The 21,758-nt window shown below is 31.1% G+C and overlaps 1 protein-coding gene across 2 annotated transcripts in view; it reads right to left on the bottom strand.

Annotated features, from left to right (window-relative positions):
* Positions 1-21,758, bottom strand: part of LOC123258561 (SKI family transcriptional corepressor 2) — a 127,995-nt gene that overhangs the window by 12,274 nt on the left and 93,963 nt on the right. The window lies entirely within an intron of this gene.

Genomic DNA, 21,758 nt, shown 5'->3' with positions numbered 1-21,758 from the left:
AGAATTTTACGTCTTGATTCTAGACAATAAAATTCTTTACAATTATTTCTCTTGATTATATGCAGCTGACGGTATATGCTATAAGATAGATCAGTTTTTATTTTTTTATTGTTAACTTCTCGCTACGAAAATTGTAAATTGAAAAAATAAATGTTTGGAAATCATCAATTGCAGTCCGATTTTCTAAAATCTATTTTTTATTAAATCCCGATGTTATTAAACCCTAGGAAGCTGTTTTGACTATTTTTATGATGGTGCCCTGATGTGTATGTGTATGGACGTGAATGTGAAAATAAAAATTTGTCGATCGTCTTTTCAAGAACGAATCAGATTTAAGTTCAAAGAAATAAAATGAAAAAAAAAATTATATGTTGAAATGCCAAATTTCAACTATATATATATTAGCTGTTACCCGCCCGCTCCGCTGGGCATTTATAGAATTGTATTTTTAGATCTAGACTTGAAATTTAATTGACTTACACCGATTCTAAATTCCATCGGATTGGCCTTTACCTTCTATCCATGTGATCATTCTAGCTAATATTTATTGTAACTTTTAATGTGCAATTAATATAACATTCCCGTGGCTTTCTTCAAAAAATGAATAATAATTGATACGAAGAAAAAAATTAGAAATGAGCATTGAAAGTTTCAGTTAAAGTTATTGTAGGTCTCATAAGTGAAATTGAAATCTGCCTAGCTCATAGTGCAGCGAATTTTGCTGTTAATTAAAATTTCCTCCGTAATAAGAGCAATTCATCGGTTAGTGATCAGCAAAAATAAAATGTATTTTAATCTTTTAGTCCGTTGACTGAATAGCTACATGTAAAGTAAAATTTTGGAAACGTTATAATGACTTTTTAGTTGCTGCCAAAGAGACGATTGTTGTAAGAAAATATAATTATTAAGAAAGAAAAATATTTAAATCGGTTGACCTTGGAGGCCATCCCTGTGATTTCCTGTTTCTCTTGAGATTCTATCAAATTTTATATCTGTAGAAACAATATGAATTTTTTGACAATCATCACTCCCGCACTCCCATGTAGGGGAGGAATTTCGTAAGATCCTATTCGAGATGATTTCTACATTATAAACAAAAGTTTCCAACAAAAGTTCGAGGCCATAGAAACTATTGTTTAAAAATAAGAGGTTTTCATTGTTAACGCACTCGCAATCCCTTCTGGATTGGAATTCGAGAAAATCCATTCTTAGCTTAACTTGACATCATACACAAAGATTCCCACCAAATTTGGAGTCTGTAGAAGTTATAATTTGTAAATTAAAATTGTAGATTTTAAAACCCAGCCTCGCAATCCCTATCAGGAGTAGAATTTGTTAAAATCCATTTTGAGATGATCTCTTCATTAGAAATGAAAGATTCCTACCAAATTTATAGTTTTTAGAAGCTATATTTTGGAAATTAAGATTTTTTATCGTCAACACTCACTCTCGCGATCCTCATTAAAGATGATTCGTTGCAAAATCCGCTCTTAGATCATTTCTATATCACATATAAAAGACTCCTACTCAATTTAGAGCATGTAGGAGCTATATTTTGAAAACCAAAATTTTTATTTGTTAAACACCCACTCCTCAATCCATATTTGGATTAAGTTGTCATAAAATCTACTCTTAGATCATTTCTACCACACATATAGCAGATTCTTACCAAATTTGAAACCTATAAGAGCTACAGCTTGGAAATTGAAAATTTTCATTGTTAACACCCACCCCCGCAATTCATATTTGGAGTAAGTTGTCATAAAATCCACTCTTAGATCATTTCTACCACACATATAGCAGATTCTTACCAAATTTGAAACCTATAAGAGCTATAGCTTGGAAATTGAAAATTTTCATTGTTAACACCCACCCCCGCAATTCATATTTGGTGTAAGTTGTCATAAAATCTACTCTTAGATCATTTCTACCACACATATAGCAGATTCTTACTAAATTTGAAACCTATAAGAGCTATAGCTTGGAAATTGAAAATTTTCATTGTTAACACCCGGCCCCGCAATTCATATTTGAAGTAGGTTGTCATTAAATCCGCTCTTAAATCATTTCTACCTCACATGTAGCAGATTCTTATCAAGTTTGAAGTTTATGGGAGCTATAGCTTGGAAATTAAAAATTTGTATTGTTAACACCCACCCCCGTAATTCCCTGTCAAGTGAACTATCGTAAAATTCGTTCATAAATGATTTATACATCACTTACAGAAAATTTCTACCAAATCTGGAGTCTGTAGGAGCTATAGTTTGAAACTTAAAAATTTTCATTGTTAATACCCACCCCCGCAATTCTCTGTGAGGTGACCTATCGTAAAATTCATTCATACATTATTTCTACATCTCTGACAGAAGATTCCTACCAAATTTGGAGTCGATAGGAGCTATAGTTTAAAAACGGGAATTTTTCATTGTTAACGCCCCCGCAAACCCTTTTGGGGGAGGAATTTCTTAAAAACCGTTCTTAGCTGACCTCTACATGGCAATAGTAATATTCCTACCAAATTTCAAGTTTCTAGGTCTGATCGTTTCCGAGATATCGTGATGAGTAACTATATAGATAGGAATCTCTTATAATAATACTAGCTGTTACCCGCCCGCTCCGCTGGGCACTTCATAGAATTGTATTTTTAGAGATCTAGACTTGAAATTTAATGGGAGTATTGTTTAGATTTGTACTGATTTCAAATTTCATCAGATTGGCCCGTACCTTTTATCCCTGTGATTATTCTAGCTAATATTCATTGTAAATTTTAATGTGCAATCACTATGACATTCCAGTGCTTTTTTTCCAAAAATGAATAATGACTGAAACGAAGAAAAAAATTTGAAATGATCATTGAAAGTTTCAGTTAAAGTAATTGCGCATCTCATAAGTGAAGTTGAAATTTGGCTAGCTTAAAGCGTGACGAATTTGGCCGTTAATTTAAATTTCCTCCGTGACATCAATTTTTCATAGAAACTTATTTGTAGATGTTTGTAACGAATTCTCTTAGAATAAATAGCCAAATTCCTTTTTCACATCTCAAGTGCTTAGAAAATGCATTCATTTCAATCTGTTACCTTCACGCGGTCCGGTAATAAGAACAATTCATGGGTTATGTGATCAGCAAAAATAAAATGTATGTAAAATTCTTAGTCCGTTGAGTGAATAGCTACATGTAAAGTTAAATTTTGGAAACCTTACAATGACTTTTTTTGCCGCTACCAAAGAGACGATTGTTGTGAGCAAATATAATTATTAAAAAAGGAAAATATTTAAATCCGTTGGCCTTGGAGGCCATTCCCGTAAGTTCCTATTTCTCTTGAGATTCTATCAAATTCTATATCTGTAGGAACTGTATTTGAAAAGTATAAATTTTTTGACAATTATCACTCCCACACTCTTATATGGGAGAGGAATTTTATAAGATCCTATTCGAGAAAATTTCTACATTATAAACAAAAGGTTTCAACAAAACTTCAAGTCCATAGAAACTTTTGTTTGGAAATGAGAGATTTTCATTGTTAACACCCCCGCAATCCCTTCTAGGGTTAGAATTCGAGAAAATCCATTCTTAGCTGAACTTGATATCATACACGAAGATTCTCACCAAATTTAGAGTCTGTAGAAGTTAGTTTGGAAATTAAAATTTTAGATTTTAGCATCCATCCCCGCAATTCCTATCGGAAATAGTCTTTATTGAAGTTCATTGTGAGATGATCTCTACATGAGAAATAAAAGATTTTTACCAAATTTAGAGTTTTTAGAAGCTATATTTTGGAAATTAAGATTTTTTATTGTTAACACCCACCCCCGCGATCCTTATTGGAGGTAATTCGTTGTAAAGTCCGTTCTTAAATAATTTCTATATTATATGTAGAAGACTCTTACTAAATTTGGGGTCTGTAGGAGCTATAGCTTGGAAAATAAAAATTTTATTTGTTAACAACTACCCCCACAAACCCCTGTGAGGTGAACCATCGTGAAATTCGTTCGTATATTATTTCTACATCTCTTACAGAAAATTCTTACCCAATTTGGAATATATGGGAGCTGTAGTTTACAAACGGGAATTTTTTATTGTTAACGCTCCCGCAATTCTCTTTGAGGTAGAATATCGTAGAATTCGTTCTTAAATTATTTTTCCATCACTTACAGAAAGTTCCTACAAAATTTGGAGTCTGTAAGAGCTACAACTTTAAAATTCAAAATTTTCATTGTTTATACCCATCCCCGCAACCCCTGTGGGGTGAGATATCGTAAAATTCGTTTATAGATTATTTCTATATCTCTTACAGAAGATTCCTACCAAATTTGGAGTCGATAGAAACTATAGTTTAAGAACGGGAATTTTTCATTGTTAACGCCGTCGCAAACCCCTTTGGGGGAGGAATTTAATAAAATCCATTCTTAGCTGAACTTGACAGGAAAATTATACCGGAAGATTTATACCAAATTTAGAGTCTATAAAAGTTACAGTTTGGAAATTGAAATTGAAAATTCTCCCACTCACCCCCGCAATCGCTATTGAAGGTAGAATTTATTGAAATCCTCATTTAGATCACTTCTACATCACACATAGAAGACTCTCACCGAATTTGGAGTCTGTAGGAGCTATAGCTCGGAAATTTAAAATTGTAGGGGAAGGACGGGCAAAACGGATATGTTAATTTAAAAATGAAATAACAAATATATATTATAATCATATCCATTCTTAACTTTGGCTAATAATTTTTTGGGTAATTGAAGTTTATAATTAAAGTAAAATAAAAATAATAACAAAGAAATTCTTCTTCGAAATTAAAAAAAAAAGTCAACATTATCCGTTTTGCCCTACCACGGGCGGGCAAAATGAATACTCAGGTCGCGTAAAACGAATACTGATTGGAAAATACATTTCAATCAAAACAATCGTCGCAAAAATATCAACCGCGTCCTGAATATGAAGAAAAAAAATCAAATCTGCATCGTCCTTAACAACATTAAACTAAGTACTGTATACTTACGATTTAAAATTTTTTTTTTTTCCTAAATTTCAATATTTATAAAAAAAATTCCCACAAGTATGCAAAACCAATGCTTTATCGATAACGGTAAGTGTAGTTACATAATAGATTGATAGATTGCTGTCTAAAATATTTCTATCGACCGACCAGCGATTTAAAACGATTATTCATTTTACCCGCCCTCTCCGTCTTGCCCGTCCGTCCCCTAATTGTTAACACCCACCCCCGAAATCCATATTTGGAGTAAGTTATCATTAAATACGCTCTTAGATAATTTCTACCTCAAATATAGCAGATTCTTACCAAATTTAGAGCCTATGGGAGCTTTAGCTTAGAAATTTAAAATTTTCATTGTTAGCACCCACCCCCGCAATCCATATTTGGAGGAGGTTGTTATAAAATCCACTATTAGATCATTTCTGGATCACATATAAATGATTCTTACCAAATTTGAAACCTATAGGAGCTATAGTTTAGAAATTTTTTATTTTCATTGTTAACCCCTACCCCGCAATCTTTATTGGGGATGAGTTATCATAAAATCCGCTCATAGATAATTTTTACATCACATATAGGAGATTCCTACTAAATTTGGAGTAAATAGGAGCTATAGTTTAAAAATGGGAATTTCCCATTGTCATCGCCCCCGCAACCCCCCTTGTGGGTGGAATTTCGAAAAATCCGTTCTTAGCTGACCTCTACTCGGCGAAAGGAATATTCGTACAAAATTTCAAATCTCTACGCCTTATGGTTCCAGAGATATCGTGATGAGTCAATATATAGGTGGAAATCTCATATATATATATATATTTATATATATATATTATATATATGTATTAGGGCGTTTCAAAAAAAAAAAACATTTTTTTTTTCTTGGAACCAGGCTCAAAGTTTCGTTTAGATGCCAAAATAGGCCTCTGAAAATATGAGCCCTTAATATTAATATTAAGGTGTTCCGCATCGCACTTTTCGATTTCCCATAAGAATAACACAGGAAAAAAGGTTTTTTTTTTTCTGATTTTTGTAACTAATAAACCATAAATTTTTCTGCAATTTCTATTAAATATTTTTGTAGAGAATTGAACGCTCTACAAAAAAGTACTGATATCATTTTTCGATTAATCAACTCATTCAAAAGTTATTCAAGGTCAAAGTTGAATTCATTATCAATTCAGCCGTTTTCTTCATAATCCTCCGAAATTTATTTTTTCTGATTTTTTTAACTCATGAACCATAAATTTTTCTGCAATTCCCATCAAATATTTTTGTAGAGAATTGAACGCTCTACAAAAAAGGTCTGAAGTCAATTTTTGATAAATCAACTCAGTCAAAAGTTATTCAAGATCAAAGTTTAACTTACCCTCAATTCAGCTGTTTTTTTTATAATACTCTCAAATTTATAAGTTTACGGGTTTCAAAACAACCGAAAAGTTTATTTCTAAGTTCTTAGAGTTAAAAAAAATTACAACTATTATTTTTCGTTCTCGAATATTGCGGTAATTTTATTGAAAAAATATTTTTATATAATTTGCGCTTGAAAATAACTGAAATTTTATGTATTTTTTGAAAAGTTATCAGTGTTTTTAAGTTTTTATTGCTTATAACAATTGAGATATATATTTTTTTTAATAAATTTGAAATTTTTTTATCTAACAATAATTTTTATACATTTGCATTAAATTGATCTTGCTGTAGAGTTGTCTTATTATAATTAGGATATCTCAGCCGATGTTCGCGAACTACTTGCAATAAGTATTGCAGTTGTTCTTCATCTTTTGTGAGCCAGTTGTTGTATTCCTCGATCAAAGCGACCCCTCGTTCAGCTACGTCATTTGTCACTTTTAAGGTATTAAAATGTTCTAAACATTCCTTATATGAATCATTACTGCACCATGTTGAAACATCATCTTCCAAAAAATCGCATGGCAAATCGAATTTGCTGAACAACTCTACGGAATTTTTGGAGACAAATTCACTCAAATCTTTTTGCAATAAAGATTCTAGATTTTTTTCAGTAACTTCATACCGTTGACGCATTGGTGAAGAACTTTCTCGATTTTTAATTGCCATAACAATTTTTTTCTTCACATCAACTGATACGTTACTGTCAAATAATGAGAGTATGACCAATTCTTCATTTAAGTACCACAAGTGCTCAATCATTTTCTGACAAGCTCGTTGTAACACCGGTGGATCTACGTTTTTAGAGTGAATCAAATTCTTCATGAACTCTAAGTCATTGTTCGGCGCTTGGATAGCAGAAGTTGAATTATACCATACTCTAATATAAAATGAAATCACAAAAATACAAATTCGGCGTAAATTTTTCTCTTCTTGAGCTAAAAGATTAAACTGATGGCGAAACAAAAATATTTTCAAGCTATAGATGGCCTTTGACATCCATCGCGCATGGTGCATGGCACCAGGTCGTTTAAAGGAAAAATTTTCTTCAGAAAAACTATCAAGGAATACTAAGCATAAGAGTAAAAGCTCTCGATAATCATCTCGAGGCTGTGACATCTGAAAAAAATAAAAAATAAATAATCAACTGAAAGTTAGGGATTAAAAAGTCTCAATAAGAGCAATAAAAAATTTGTACCTGTAAGCAATTGTTAATGAAAGTAACAATTGCAGCTTTTTTTCCTGTCAAAGTATTTGCGATAATTTCATCTTCCATTCCGCTTTTATAATTTGATTGGTCAACCTTGTTCCAGTAACTTTTGAATCTAACGAATATTGGAACATTAGGACCAGATGTCGTTTTCCAAAAAACTTCAAAAACTCCCCTCAAAATAATCTCCATTATATGATGGCGACATGGAAGCCAAACTAATTTTCTGCCAAGTGCTTTTTCGATCATAACACAAGTTCCTTTGTGAATACCTGAATCAAAAAAAGATACAAAGGTAAAATCAAACATCCGAGCTTCATAAAAATTATAAACATTAAATGATTTATACCAGTATTTACAGGTGGCGTATCAAAACACATTGCTTTTACATACGGAGCAACTTCCCACTGGTTCAAAGTGTCAATAACAGCTGAAGCTTGTTTAAGAGCACTTCCATCGTCAGCTTTTGGAACTCCGAGAAGTTGATCAACCCCAGAAACTGATAAGAGAACTGCAATACGGTCTACAGTTTCTGAACCTTTAATATCACTGAGAATTTTTCCATCCCAATGCACCACATAACGATCGTCTTTGTGAAATTCTGATTTAAGATCCTTAGTAATATTTGATCTATATTTATTTCGCGCTCGGTAAATTGTACTGTAACTCAGATTTAGAGTTGACAAATCAATTCCAACACTTTTGTACGCAGCAGCTAAAATGAAAATGGCATTCCTATGAGTGACTTTTTGATCGATCGAGTGCAGCACAGAGTTCAGGTGTCATTACATCAATTTTTGGAATTTGTTTTGGTTGGCTGAGTTGACTTTCAAAATCAGATACATCAGTAGATACATGACTTGTTGTAGCTGACAAGTTCGATCGAAATATTGCAGATTTTTGGGTTGCTAGAGCGACGTTAGGCTCAGGTTCATTTGTATCTGAAAACATTAATTCAAAGTATATGATAATAGTAATAAATGAATAATTAAAGTAGCAGTTGGTTCAGAACTTACCAACAGGCTCTACGTCCATAGCATCGTCAGGATTTTCCTCTGGATTTAATCCAACACTATTATTTATCAAACCAAATCTACTTTTTGAACGTTGACCGGATAAAAACAATTTTTTTTCATCAGTGAGATATTTTTCGACATTTACTTTGGCAATATCGAATAACTTTGTCAATTTTTGATGAAAAACTGCTTCATTTTTTATCTGTGTAGCAGACCGTCTTCGTCGAGAACATTTTTGTAATTTTTTGTCTTCCTCTAATATTTTTTCAAATTTTTTTAAGGCATATTTTTTCCCACACGTTGGGATGCCAGCTTCAGACCATATAAGATCAAGTTTATCAATCGTTATTCGTATACTTTTTTTATAATCTAGTTTAAGAATATTTTTTTGATAAAAAAATACCGCTATAACCTCTTTTATTGTAGGAAGTTTATGTCCAATAAAATTCTCAATTAGATCACCAATAACATTAATCAATTGATTCATTTTTCACGTAATAATGTAATTCACAGTAGAAATGTATATTTTAAAATTATTAATACTCACTAATTACTCACGAATGCCCATAACTTGTGTAAACAATACGTTTAATAAATAAAATAAACATCAAAACAATAAATTAAACTAATGACATGATGACATTTACCCTCAGCGCCATCTAGTTATGGATTTTGAAATGACATCGCCAAAATAATTGTACTACCAATATACTTGACAAATTTAAATCACATTTAAATAAATTTTTCATCGATTAATTATCAAAGAAAAACTTTTGATAATTGATATAACATAGGACACCTGCCGTGAATTATTTTATTAAGAAATGTTTAAGTCGAATTTTTTAAACTGTTGTTTAGTTTAAATAATTTTCAAACTAATTTTGAAAGAAACTTCAAACTAATGTTAACTAATGTTAAAAAAAATGATCTCAATTTAACGATTGATGTTAATTTTCAACAACCAGAATTTTTAAATGTCGGGTTAACTGTCAATGATAATTTGTTTTAAGTACCCTGTCCACATTTACTATAAAGCAGGAAATAAAGATTAACAGTTTTCAGAAGTCTAATTTATATTTTGTAAAATGTTTTGGTTTCAATTTTTCTAAAAACATAATATTTTGCCAAATCAGTCAATAAAACAGCTGAATTGAGGGTAAGTTAAACTTTGATCTTGAATAACTTTTTGACTGAGTTGATTTATCAAAATTGACTTCAGACCTTTTTTGTAGAGCGTTCAATTCTCTACAAAAATATTTGATGGGAATTGCAGAAAAAATTTATGGTTCATGAGTTAAAAAAATCAGAAAAAATAAATTTCGGAGGATTATGAAGAAAACGGCTGAATTGATAATGAATTCAACTTTGACCTTGAATAACTTTTGAATGAGTTGATTAATCGAAAAATGATGTCAGTACTTTTTTGTAGAGCGTTCAATTCTCTACAAAAATATTTAATAGAAATTGCAGAAAAATTTATGGTTTATTAGTTACAAAAATCAGAAAAAAAAAAAACTTTTTTCCTGTGTTATTCTTATGGGAAATCGAAAAGTGCGATGCGGAACACCTTAATATTAATATTAAGGGCTCATATTTTCAGAGGCCTATTTTGGCATCTAAACGAAACTTTTGAGCCTGGTTCCAAGAAAAAAAAAAAAATTTTTTTTTTTTTGAAACGCCCTAATATATATATATATATATATATATATATATAGATTTATTGGCACCAGATGTACAGCTTGTCTAACAAACTCTGATACATCTTTCGCTTAAATCTACTTTTCTTACACTAATTTTATAATTTATTATTTTATTTTAGTATTCCAACTTGATAGTTAATCTATATTTCAATCTATAACGCTAGTAAATACTTTCTTCGACTTTGGGTCGTTTCCTTAGTTTCAGTTTATCGCATATAGCAGATTCTTTTCAAATTTGGAGCTTATAGGAGCTACAGCTCGAAAATTTAAAATTTTAATTGTTAAAACCCACCCCCGCACCCCCCTGTGGGGAGGGATATCGTAAAATTCGTTCATAAATTATTTTTACATTACTTACAGAAAATTCATACAAAATTATGAGTCTGTCGGAGCTGTAGCTCGGAAATTTAAAATTTTCATTGTTAACGCCCACCCCCGCAATCCATATTGGGGGTAGGCTGTCATTAAATCCGCTCTTGAATCATTTCTACATCCCATAGAACAGATTCTTACCAAATTTGGAGCCTATAGGAGCTACAGCTCGGAAATTTAAAATTTTCATTGTTGACCCACCCCCGCACTCCTCTGTGGAGTGGGATATCGTACAATTCGTTCATAAATTATTTTTACATCACTTACACAAAATTCATACAAAATTAGGAGTCTGTAGGAACTAAAAGTCGAAAATTTTTAATTTTCATTGTTAACGTCCACCCCCGCAATCCATATTGGGAGTAGATTGTCATAAAATCGACTCTTAGATCATTTCTACTTCGCATATAGCAGATATTTATCAAATTTTGAGCCTTTAGGAGCTACAGCTAAAAAATTTAAAATTTTCATTGTTAAGACCCACTCCCGCATTCCTCTGTGGAGTGGGATATCGTAAAATTCGTTCATAAATTATTTTTACATCACTTACACAAAATTCATACAAAATTAGGAGTCTATAGGAGCTAGAAGTCGGAAATTTTTAATTTTCATTGTTAACGTCCACCTCCGCAATCCATATTGGGAGTAGATTGTCGTAAAATCCGCTCTTAGATCATTTCTACATCACATATAGGAGATTCCTACCAAATTTAAAGTCGATAGGAGCTATAGGTTAAAAATGGGAATTTTCTATTGTTAACGCCCCCGCAACCCCCCTTGTGGGTGGAATTTCGTAAAATCCGTTCTTAGCTGACCTCTACTCGGCGAAAGGAATATTCCTACCAAATTTCAAGTCGCTACGCCTTATGGTTCCAGAGATATCGTGATGAGTCAATATATAGGTGGGAATCTCTTATATATATATAGATAGATATACATATAGATTTTGAATTTTTTGCAATTTTAATAAGGTTAACACGTAGTTAGACTTATAAAAGTGGATTGACAAAACCGTTGCCATAGACAATAATTCATATCACAATGTTGTAGATGCGTGGGTGGATGCATGGAAGTGCGTGGGTGGATGCGTGGGAGTGCGTGGGTGGATGCATGGGAAGATGTGTGGAAACGCGTTTAAAAACGTTCAAGTGACGTTAGACATTTTGCCGATCTTTATGAGCTCAAATATGAAGAAGAAGAAGTGATGTTCATTTGTTTTATTAACAGAAACAAATGACTATTCACGTAAATTTGAAAAAAAATGGTAAAGGGTTGATGGAATTTAAAAAATTAATAGTCTAAAACATTCTACAATTAATTCTGCGTCGAATGGTCATGGTCCCATGTCGATCGGTCCAGTAGTTTTCAAGTTTACCGCGGTGGAAAAAAAAAAGTTGCTTATATATATTATAATATACATATATTCTTCTATATATATAGAAGACTTTCTATAGATATAGTCACTCATCACGATATCTCTGGAACTATAAGACCTAGAGACTTGAAATTTGGCAGGAATATTCCTTTCGCCAAGTAGAGGTCAGCTAAGAACGGATTTTACGAAATTCCACCTACAAGGGGGGTTGCGGGGGCATTAACAATGAAAAATTCCCGTTTTTAAACTATAGCTTCTATCGACCCCAAATTTGGTAGGAATCTTCTGTAAGAGATGTAGAAATAATCTATAAACGAATTTTACGATATCTCACCCTGCAGAGGGTTGCGGGGGTGGGTATTAACAATGAAAATTATTAATTTTCAAGCTATAGCTCCTACAGACTTCAAATTTTGTAAGAACTTTCTGTAAGGGATGAAAAAATAATTTATGAACGAATTTTACGATATCCTACCTCAAAGAGGATTGCGGGGGCGTTAACAATGAAAAATTCCCGTTTTTAAACTATAGCTCCCATAGACTCCAAATCGGGTAGGAATTTTTTGTAAGAGATGTAGAAATAATATACGAATGAATTTTACGATAGCTTACCTCACAGGGGATTGCGGGGGTGGGTGTTAACAATTATAAAATTTTTTATTTTCAAGTTATAGCTCCTATAGTCTCTAAATTTGGTACACTAAGAAAAAAGTATTTTGATAATCAGGATATCAGGTATTTTGATAATCAAAATTCCACGTCCTGTGATTATCAAAATATAAGTTAGTTAAAGACCTATACACTGATAAAAAAATTGACTTGACTCAAGAGCCAAACTCTTGAACCAAGAATTCCATTTTGAAGAAAATGATTTTCTTGAGTCAAGAGAATAAATTCTTGAGCTAAGAAATTATTCTTGGTCTAAGAAAATTTTCTTGAGTCAAGAATTTATTCTCTTGACTCGAGAAAATCATTTTCTTCAAAATGGAATTCTTGGTTTAAGAGTTTGGCTCTTGAGTCGAGTCAATTTTTTTATCAGTGTACTCTGCGCAGTAATACTATAATATATGCGCTGTCATTTTCATCGACGTTTTAACACTAACAGTTAGTTTATTTGATTTATGCACTGGTAAAAATAGAATTCAACTAATATTTATTATATTAGCTTGAAAAAAATGTATTACTACACTTTTAATTTTAATTTTAATTTGTTTTGTTAGCTTTATAAGTCAATTGATTTGTGACAGTAAAGTGAGGTTATAAACATCTAATAGTCTGTTATATTGGTATACTGATAGTCAGTATACCTAGGTATTGTGATAATCAGTAAACTTATTGTGATGATCAAAATACCACGTTTTCTTAATAGCACAATACCAAGTATTTTGATTATCAAAAAAAATATCTTTAGTAGCAAAATACTTTTTTATCAGTGTAGGAATCTTCTATATGTGATGTAGGAAATAATCTAAGAGCGGATTTTACGACGAACCACCCCTAATAAAGATTGCGGGGGTAGGTGTTAACAATAAAAAATCTTAATTTTCAAAATATAGCTTCTAAAAGCTGTAAATTTGGTAGGAATCTTTTGTTTGTCATGAGAAGATCAACTCAAAACAGATTTAAAAAAATTCTACTTCCGATAGGGATTGCGAGGTCAGGTTTTAAAATCTAAAATTGTAATTTCCAAACTGTAACTTCTGCAGACTCTAAATTTGGTAGGAATCTTCGCATATGATGTCAAGTTCAGCTAAGAATGGATTTTCTCGATTTCTAATCCCAAAAGGGACTGCGGGAGCGTTAACAATGAAAATCTCTCATTTCCAAACAATAGTTTCTATGGACTCGAAGTTTTGTAGGAACCTTTTATTTATAATGTAGAAATTATCTTGAATAGGATCTTACGAAATTCCTCCCCCACATAGGAGTGTGGGAGTGATAATTGTCAAAAAATTCATATTCTTCAAATATAGTTCCTACAGATATAAAATTTGATCGAATCTCAAGAGAAACAAGAAATTACAGGGATTGCCTCCAAGGTCAATAGATTTCAATATTTTTCTTTCTTAATAATTATATTTTCTTACAACAATCATCCTTTTGGCAGCGGCGAAAAAAGTCATTGTAAGGTTTCCAAAATTTAACTTTACATGTAGCCATTCAGTCAACGGACTAAGAATTTTACATACATTTTATTTTTGCTGATCACATAACCGATGAAATGTTCTTATTACGAGATCACGGGAAATGTAACCGATTAAAATGAATGCATTTTCTAAACACTTGAGGTGTGGAAAAGAACTTTGGCTACTTATTTTAAGAGAATTCGTAAAAAACATGTACAATTAATTTTCTATGAAAAATTTATGTCACGGAGGAAATTTTAATTAATGGCAAAATTCGTCGCACTTTAAGCTAGGCAGATTTCAACTTCACTTATGAGATCTGCAATTAGTTTAACTGAAAATTTCAATGCTCATTTGAAATTTTTTTCTTCCTGTCAAATATTATTCATTTTTGGAAGAAAGCTACCGGAATGTTATAGTGATTGCACATTGAAGTTACAGTAAATATTACACGCAAAAAAAAAAAATTGGGGCTGCCACATGATACATTCCTGTGGCAGCCATATGATTTTTTCATGGGTGGTTGCGGGGGCGTTAACAATGAAAAATTCCCGTTTTTAAATTATAGCTTCTATCGACTCTAAATTTGGTAGGAATCTTCTGTAAGAGATGTAGAAATAATCTATAAACAAATATCTCATCCCAGAGAGGGTTGCGGGGGTGGGTACTAACAATGAAAATTTTTAATTTTCAAGCTATAGCTTCTATAGACTCCAATTGGGTAGGAATTTTCTGTAAGAGATGTAGAAATAATATACGAACGAATTTTAAGATAGCTCACCTCACAGGAGTTTGCCGGGGTAGGTGTTAACAATTAAGATTTTTAATTTTCAAGCTATAGCTCCTATAAACTCGAAATTTAGTAGACGTCTTCTATATGTGATATAGAAATGATCTAAGAATGTATTTTACAACGAATCAACTCCAATAATGATCGTGGGAGTGGGTGTTAACAATAAAAAATCTTAATTTCCAAAATATAGCTTCTAAAAACTCTAAATTTGGTGGGAATCTTTTATTTCTCATGTAGAGATAATTTCAAAATGGATTTCAATAAAGTCTACTTCCGATAGGAATTGCGGAGGTAGGTGTTAAATTCTAAAATTTTCACTTTCAAACTGTAACTTCTACAGACTCCAAATTCGGTGAGAATCTTCGTGTATGATGTCCAGTTCAGCTAAGAATGAATTTTATGAAATTCCAATCCCAAAAGAGATTGCGGGGGCGTTGATAATGAAAAATTCCCGTTTGTAAAATATTGCTCTTATAGACTCCAAATTTGGTAAGAACCTTCTATATGTGATGTAGAAATAATCTAAAAGCGGATTTTATGACAACCTACTCCCAATATGGATTACGGAGGTGGGTGTTAATAATGAAAATTTTAAATTTTCAAGCAATAGCTTCTATAAGTTCCAAATTTATTAAGAATCTGTAATATGTGAGGTAGAAATCATCTAAGAGCGGATTTTATGACAACCTACTCCCAATATGGATTGCGGGGTTGGGTGTTAACTATTAAATTTTTTAATTTCCAAGCAACAGCTCTTATAGTCACTAGACTGTGCCAAATAAATCGAAGATTTTTTTTTTTTCGGTTTCATATCAAAATTTCGTTTAGAGTTACGAAAAAAAAATTGTGTCAAAATTTGAGCGCTTTATCTTCATTTTTTAATTCGCGCTCGCAAAAAGATGAATTTTCGCCAAAAAAAGTTTTTTTTCACTTATTTTTTGATTATAGAAAATTCAATATACCAAATATGAAAAAATTCTTGGTATGGTTTTGTAGGAAATTAAATTCTCTACAAAGATGATTTTTTGTCGAATTCAAAGAATCAACAGCTTCTTTTTAATAGCTAATTTAATTAAAATTTGTTCGATAATTTTTGTTTTTAATTATCGATGGACACGTATAAAACTACTTCTTAACGAAAAGAACTGACTTATACAATTTTTTTAGGAATATTTATGATCTAAAAAAATAGTTTTTATGCTTTAATTGATTATAGTATGGTACCATAGAAGTTAAAAATAATTTTATTAACAAAAATAATGAAGATAAAAAAATTAATTTTTTCGTAATTTGTTATTCATAAGTCTCATTGACTTAATTAAAGATTATTCATGCTTCACAATTAATAAAATATATTTTTTTCTGTCATTTTTATTCGTCAAAGGATTCTTCTGTAGCGCTCGTAACTCAAAACGGTAGTTGTAGTCTAGCCAACAAGTGCTTTTTTGGTTAACTTTTTTCAGCAGTCTCCGAAATTATTATTGAGCTGTCATTCGATTCGGAATGGTATCTAGATGATTTTTGAAAAAAAAATGAAGTATTTCGTTTTTTGAAAATATCTCAAAAACTAATGAAGATTTATTAAATTTAAAAAAAGATTCAAAAATAGAAAGAAATTTCCCAAAAAAAAGTCTCGATTCCCAGAACTGTAGGACCAATATTTTAAAAAATTATGTCTATGCAGCTTCTGACAACATAAAAACGGATCATTAAGGAAGTACGAGCACCAAGACAACTTTTGATAAAAGGCTTGATTTTTCTTTAATATAAAGTTTAAATATGTCTAAACAAATTCCGAAAATTTGAAGGAGATTGCCCGATTATTTAAATAAATAATTAACTTTAAAGTTGAGCAATTTAACATTGGTCTTATGGGTAACCTCCAAACATTGATAAAAATAAATATATTAGTGATAAATCTAATTCAAAAAAATTTACACTTGCCCGACTTATTAAAGTGTATTAATTAAAAGAAAAATAAATGCCGTCATTAGCCAATGTTAAATCATTATCTATATATTGAGAAAAATCATATGGTTACTGCTCTCCCCTTACCGCACTAGAGTCGGTACCTATCCCCACCCCGTCTAGCGCTCGTACTTTTTTATTAATATTTTGAAGAAAGAATTTTTTTCGACGATTAATTTAAGTTTTTAATTTTGCTACAACGAAAATTATTGATAAAAAACTGAAAAATGAAATTTTTTCAACGGGGATCTATTCTGAAAACTGCCAAGAATTGCTCCACCCGTGTAAAAAAAAATCGTCTTAAAATTGTCTTAAAACTGTCGTTTGTTTAGGATCTTAAGCGTCACACAAACAAAGACTATTTTAAGACTCTTTTAAGACGCTAAAAAAAATTTCCGAGAACAGATTTTTGAAAATTTGGTTCTCGAATTTGGTGGGAAAATTAATTTTTAGACATTTTTTAGACGATTTAACGACTTTTTAAACGCAATATTTTTGAGTAAGATGTTATTAAATTGAATTTATAAATATTAAAAAATTATATCCGACAATTTTAAGACGTTTCGTTTTAATGTTCCGGGGCTCTATCGCTGTTAGCTCATCTCAAAATAGTCTCAAAATTTCTGTTTAAGATTTTTTTGAGACTAATTTATTTAGATCATTTTAAGACTATTTCAATTAGATCATTTTAAGACTATTTCAATTAGATCATTTTAAGACTAATTTATTTAGATCATTTTAAGACAATTCAAAGACGCTCCATAATTATGTTCCGGAGCTCTGTCGCTGTAAGATTTTTTAAAGACTATTTTAAGATTTTTTCAAGACGATTTTAAGATTTTTTTAAGACTTCTTGAGATATTTTCAAAAAACTAAATCCCCTTTTTTCAGTTAATTGTTAATAACTTTTGCAATTTTTACAAGCGGAACTTCATTTTTTTCAAAAATCATCTAGATGCCATTCCAAATCGAATGACAGCTCAATAATAATTTTCGGAGACTGCTGAAAAAAGTTAACCAAAAAGGCACTTGTTGGCTAGACTACAACTATCGTATTGAGTTACGAGCGCCACAGAAGAATCCATTGACGAATAAAAATGACAAAAAAAGATACATTTTATTAATTTTGAAGCATGAATAATTTTTAAGTCAATGAGACTTATGAATAAAAAATTACGAAAAAATTAATCTTTTAGTCTCCATTATTTTTGTTAATAAAATTATTTTTAACTTCTATGGTACCATACTATAATCAATTAAAGCATAAAAACTATTTTTTTAGATCATAAATATTTCTAAAAAAATTGTATTAGTCAGTTCTTTTCGTTAAGTTAAGAAGTAGTTTTATACGTGTCCATCGATAATTGAAAACAAAAATTATCGAACAAATTTTAATTAAATTAGCTTTTAAAAAGAAGCTGTTGATTCTTTAAATTCGACAAAAAATCATCTTTGTAGAGAGTTTAATTTCCTACAAAACCATACCAAGGGTTTTTTCATATATGGTATATTGAATTTTCTATAACCAAAAAATAAGTGAAAAAAAACTTTTTTTGGCGAAAATTCATCTTTTTGCGAGCGCTAATTGAAAAATGAAGATAAAGCGCTCACATTTTGACACAATTTTTTTTTCGTAACTCTAAACGAAATTTTGATATGGGACCGAAAAAAAAAAAACCTTCGATTTATTTGGCACAGTCTAATAGTCACCTAATTTGGTAGGAGTTTTCTATTTGTGATATGGAAATGATCTAAGAGCGGATTTTACGACGAATCACCCCTAATGAGAATCGCGGGGGTGGGTGTTAACAATAAAAAATCTTAATTTCAAAATATAGCTTCTAAAAACTCCAAATTTGGTAGGGATGTTTTATTTCTCATTTAGAGATCATCTCAAAATGAATTTCAATAAAGTCTACTCCCGATAGGGATGGCGGGAGTGGATGTTAAAATCTAAAATTTTAATTTTCAAACTGTAACTCCTACAGACTCCAAATTTGGTAGAAATCTCCGTGTATAATGTCCAGTTCAGCTAAGAATGAACTTTATGAAATTCCAATCCCAAAGCTGAAAATGGATTTCCTCGAATTCTAACTCCAAAAGGGATTGCGGGGGCGTTAACAATGAAAAGTCCCCTTTTGTAATAGCTCTTATAGACTCCAAATTTGGTAGAAATCTTCTATATGTGATGTAGAAATAATCTAAGCAGATTTTACGATGAACGACTCCTAATAAGAATCGCGGGGGTGGGTGTTAACAATAAATAATCTTAATTTCAAAATATAGATTGCGGGGGTGGGTTAACAATAAAAAAATCTTAATTTCCAAAATATAGCTTCTAAAAGCTGTAAATTTGGTAGGAATCTTTTATTTGTCATGAGGAGATCATCTCAAGACGGATTTCAAAAAATTCTACTTCTGATAGGGATTGCGGGGGTAGGTGTTAAAATAAAAAATTTTCATTTCCTAACTGTAACTTCTATGGACTCCAAATTTAGTAGGAATCTTTGTGGATAATTTCAAGTTTAGCTAAAAATGGATTTTCTCAAATTTTAACCCTAAAAGGGATTGGCAGGGGCGTTAACAATGAAAATCTCCCATTTTCAAACAATAGTTTCTATGGACTCGAAGTTTTGTTGAAACCTTTTATTTATAATGCAGAAATCTTCTCGAATAGGATCTTACGAAATTATTTCCAAACATAGGAGTGCAGGAGTGATAATTGTCGAAAAATTCATATTCTTCAGTTCCTACAGATATAAAATTTGATAGAATCTTAAGAGAAACAGGAAATTACAGGGATGGTCTTCAAGGTAAACCGATTTAAATATTTTTTTCTTCATGTCAATTATTATTCATTTTTGGAAGATAGCTACGGGAATGTTATAGTTATTGCACATCGAAAGCTGCAATAAATATCAGCTAGAATAGTCACATGAATAGAAGGTACAGGGCAATCCGATGGAATTTGGAATTTGTGCAATTCAAAACAATATTTCAATTAAATTTCAAATCTAGATCTAAAAATACAATTCTATTCAATTCTAAATATAATTTTAAGTGCCCAGCGAAGCGGGCGGGTAACAGCTAGTTATATACATGTATATATGAAAAATATATAAAAATGCATGTGGGTACTCAAATGAAAGCTCTTGATGAGTGTAACATCAGGAAGAGCTTATATCTTTAAAAATATCATTAGTTAACAAGATAACAATGTCAGTACTTAATAATTGACATTTTTAAAGATATAAGCTCTCCCTGATATTACACTCATCAAGAACTTTCATTTGAGTACCCACATGCATTTTGATATATTTTTCATATATACATGTATATATAATATATATATATATTAATATATGAAAAATTGATGTGGGTACTCAAATGAAAGGTCTCGATGAGTGTAATGTCGGGATGAGCTTATATCTTTAAAAATGGCAATAGTTCACCAGATGCAAGCTCAATTCTTAATTATATATCTAGAGATAGAGCATTTTCGAATGCAGCCTTAATTCTTATCATAGTAAATTGACTATTAGTGAGAATGATATGAAACCTTGAAAAGGCACAACTCCGGGTCAAGACCTTTCTAATGGTATCAAATTTAACCCTAAAAACCCATTTTATCATATATATATACTGGCCACAAAATTTTTCTTATTCTCTTAATAATATAGATTATTATTATTATCATGATAATTATTATTTTTGTTGTTTTAACTGTTATTATAGTATTGCCTGCCACATGAAAATTATGTTGCTGTTACATGAAAATCATATGGCAGCCACATGAAAAAATCATGTGACTTGCACAGATTCCAAATTTCATTGGAGTGGCCTGTACCTTTTATCCATGTGATTATTCTATATAGCTACACGCAAAAAAAAATTGGGGCTGCCACATGATACATTCCTGTAGCAGCCCCAATTTTTTTTTTGCGTGTAGCTATATAGAATAATCACATGGATAAAAGGTACAGGCCACTTCAATGAAATTTGGAATCTGTGCAAGTCAAAACAATACCCCAATTAAATTTCAAGTCTAGATCTAAAAATACAATTCTATAAAGTGCCCAGCGGACCGGGCGGGTAACAGCTAATATATATATATGATATAACGCGGCTTATCACGACGATAGCGTTGTCAATTTACAACGGATCTTTACCAAACTCAAGATAGATACCGAAGTCAAGTTCGAAGATGAGCTTAATCGGTCAAGTAATTTAGAAATGCCAGGATTTAAAAATTTTCAAAATTATAAAAATTCATATTTCTTCACTTTCTAACTTGAATAACTTTGGAGTAGGATAACTTATTGAATCTCTGTAAATTGCATCTGAAAGCTCTTTAAATAAGCTTCAATTTGAGTATCATATCATTTCTGTAGTCTCAAAATTATGTCTTATTCCGCTATGCTAATTATGAAATTTGCTATTGCATTCGTTTTATAAAATTTTTATTTTATTTTTTTCATTAGAACACTTTTATTGTAATGATTACAATAAAAATCATACGTTAAAATTCAATTGTAATTTTGATTGATAAGTAATAAAATGAAATCTACTTCCATTTCGGCTGCCGAATGGTCTTTTTTATTCTAATTATAATACAGCTAATTATTTTACAGCTATTGAAATTAGGTCAAAAAATAATTATTTTAACAGGTTTATGATTAAATACCATTTGAATTACCCATCGTATATTTATTCTGTAAAATGGATGTTAAAGCTTACATGCAAGGTATAATTGTTTATAGTACTCTATAATAGGGTGGCCAAAAAAAACTTTTA

Source organism: Cotesia glomerata, linkage group LG2 (assembly GCF_020080835.1).
Source record: "Cotesia glomerata isolate CgM1 linkage group LG2, MPM_Cglom_v2.3, whole genome shotgun sequence".
NCBI classification, from domain to species: domain Eukaryota; kingdom Metazoa; phylum Arthropoda; class Insecta; order Hymenoptera; family Braconidae; genus Cotesia; species Cotesia glomerata.
Note: the sequence above shows the minus strand (reverse complement) of the source record. Positions and strands in the feature narration are given on the sequence as shown.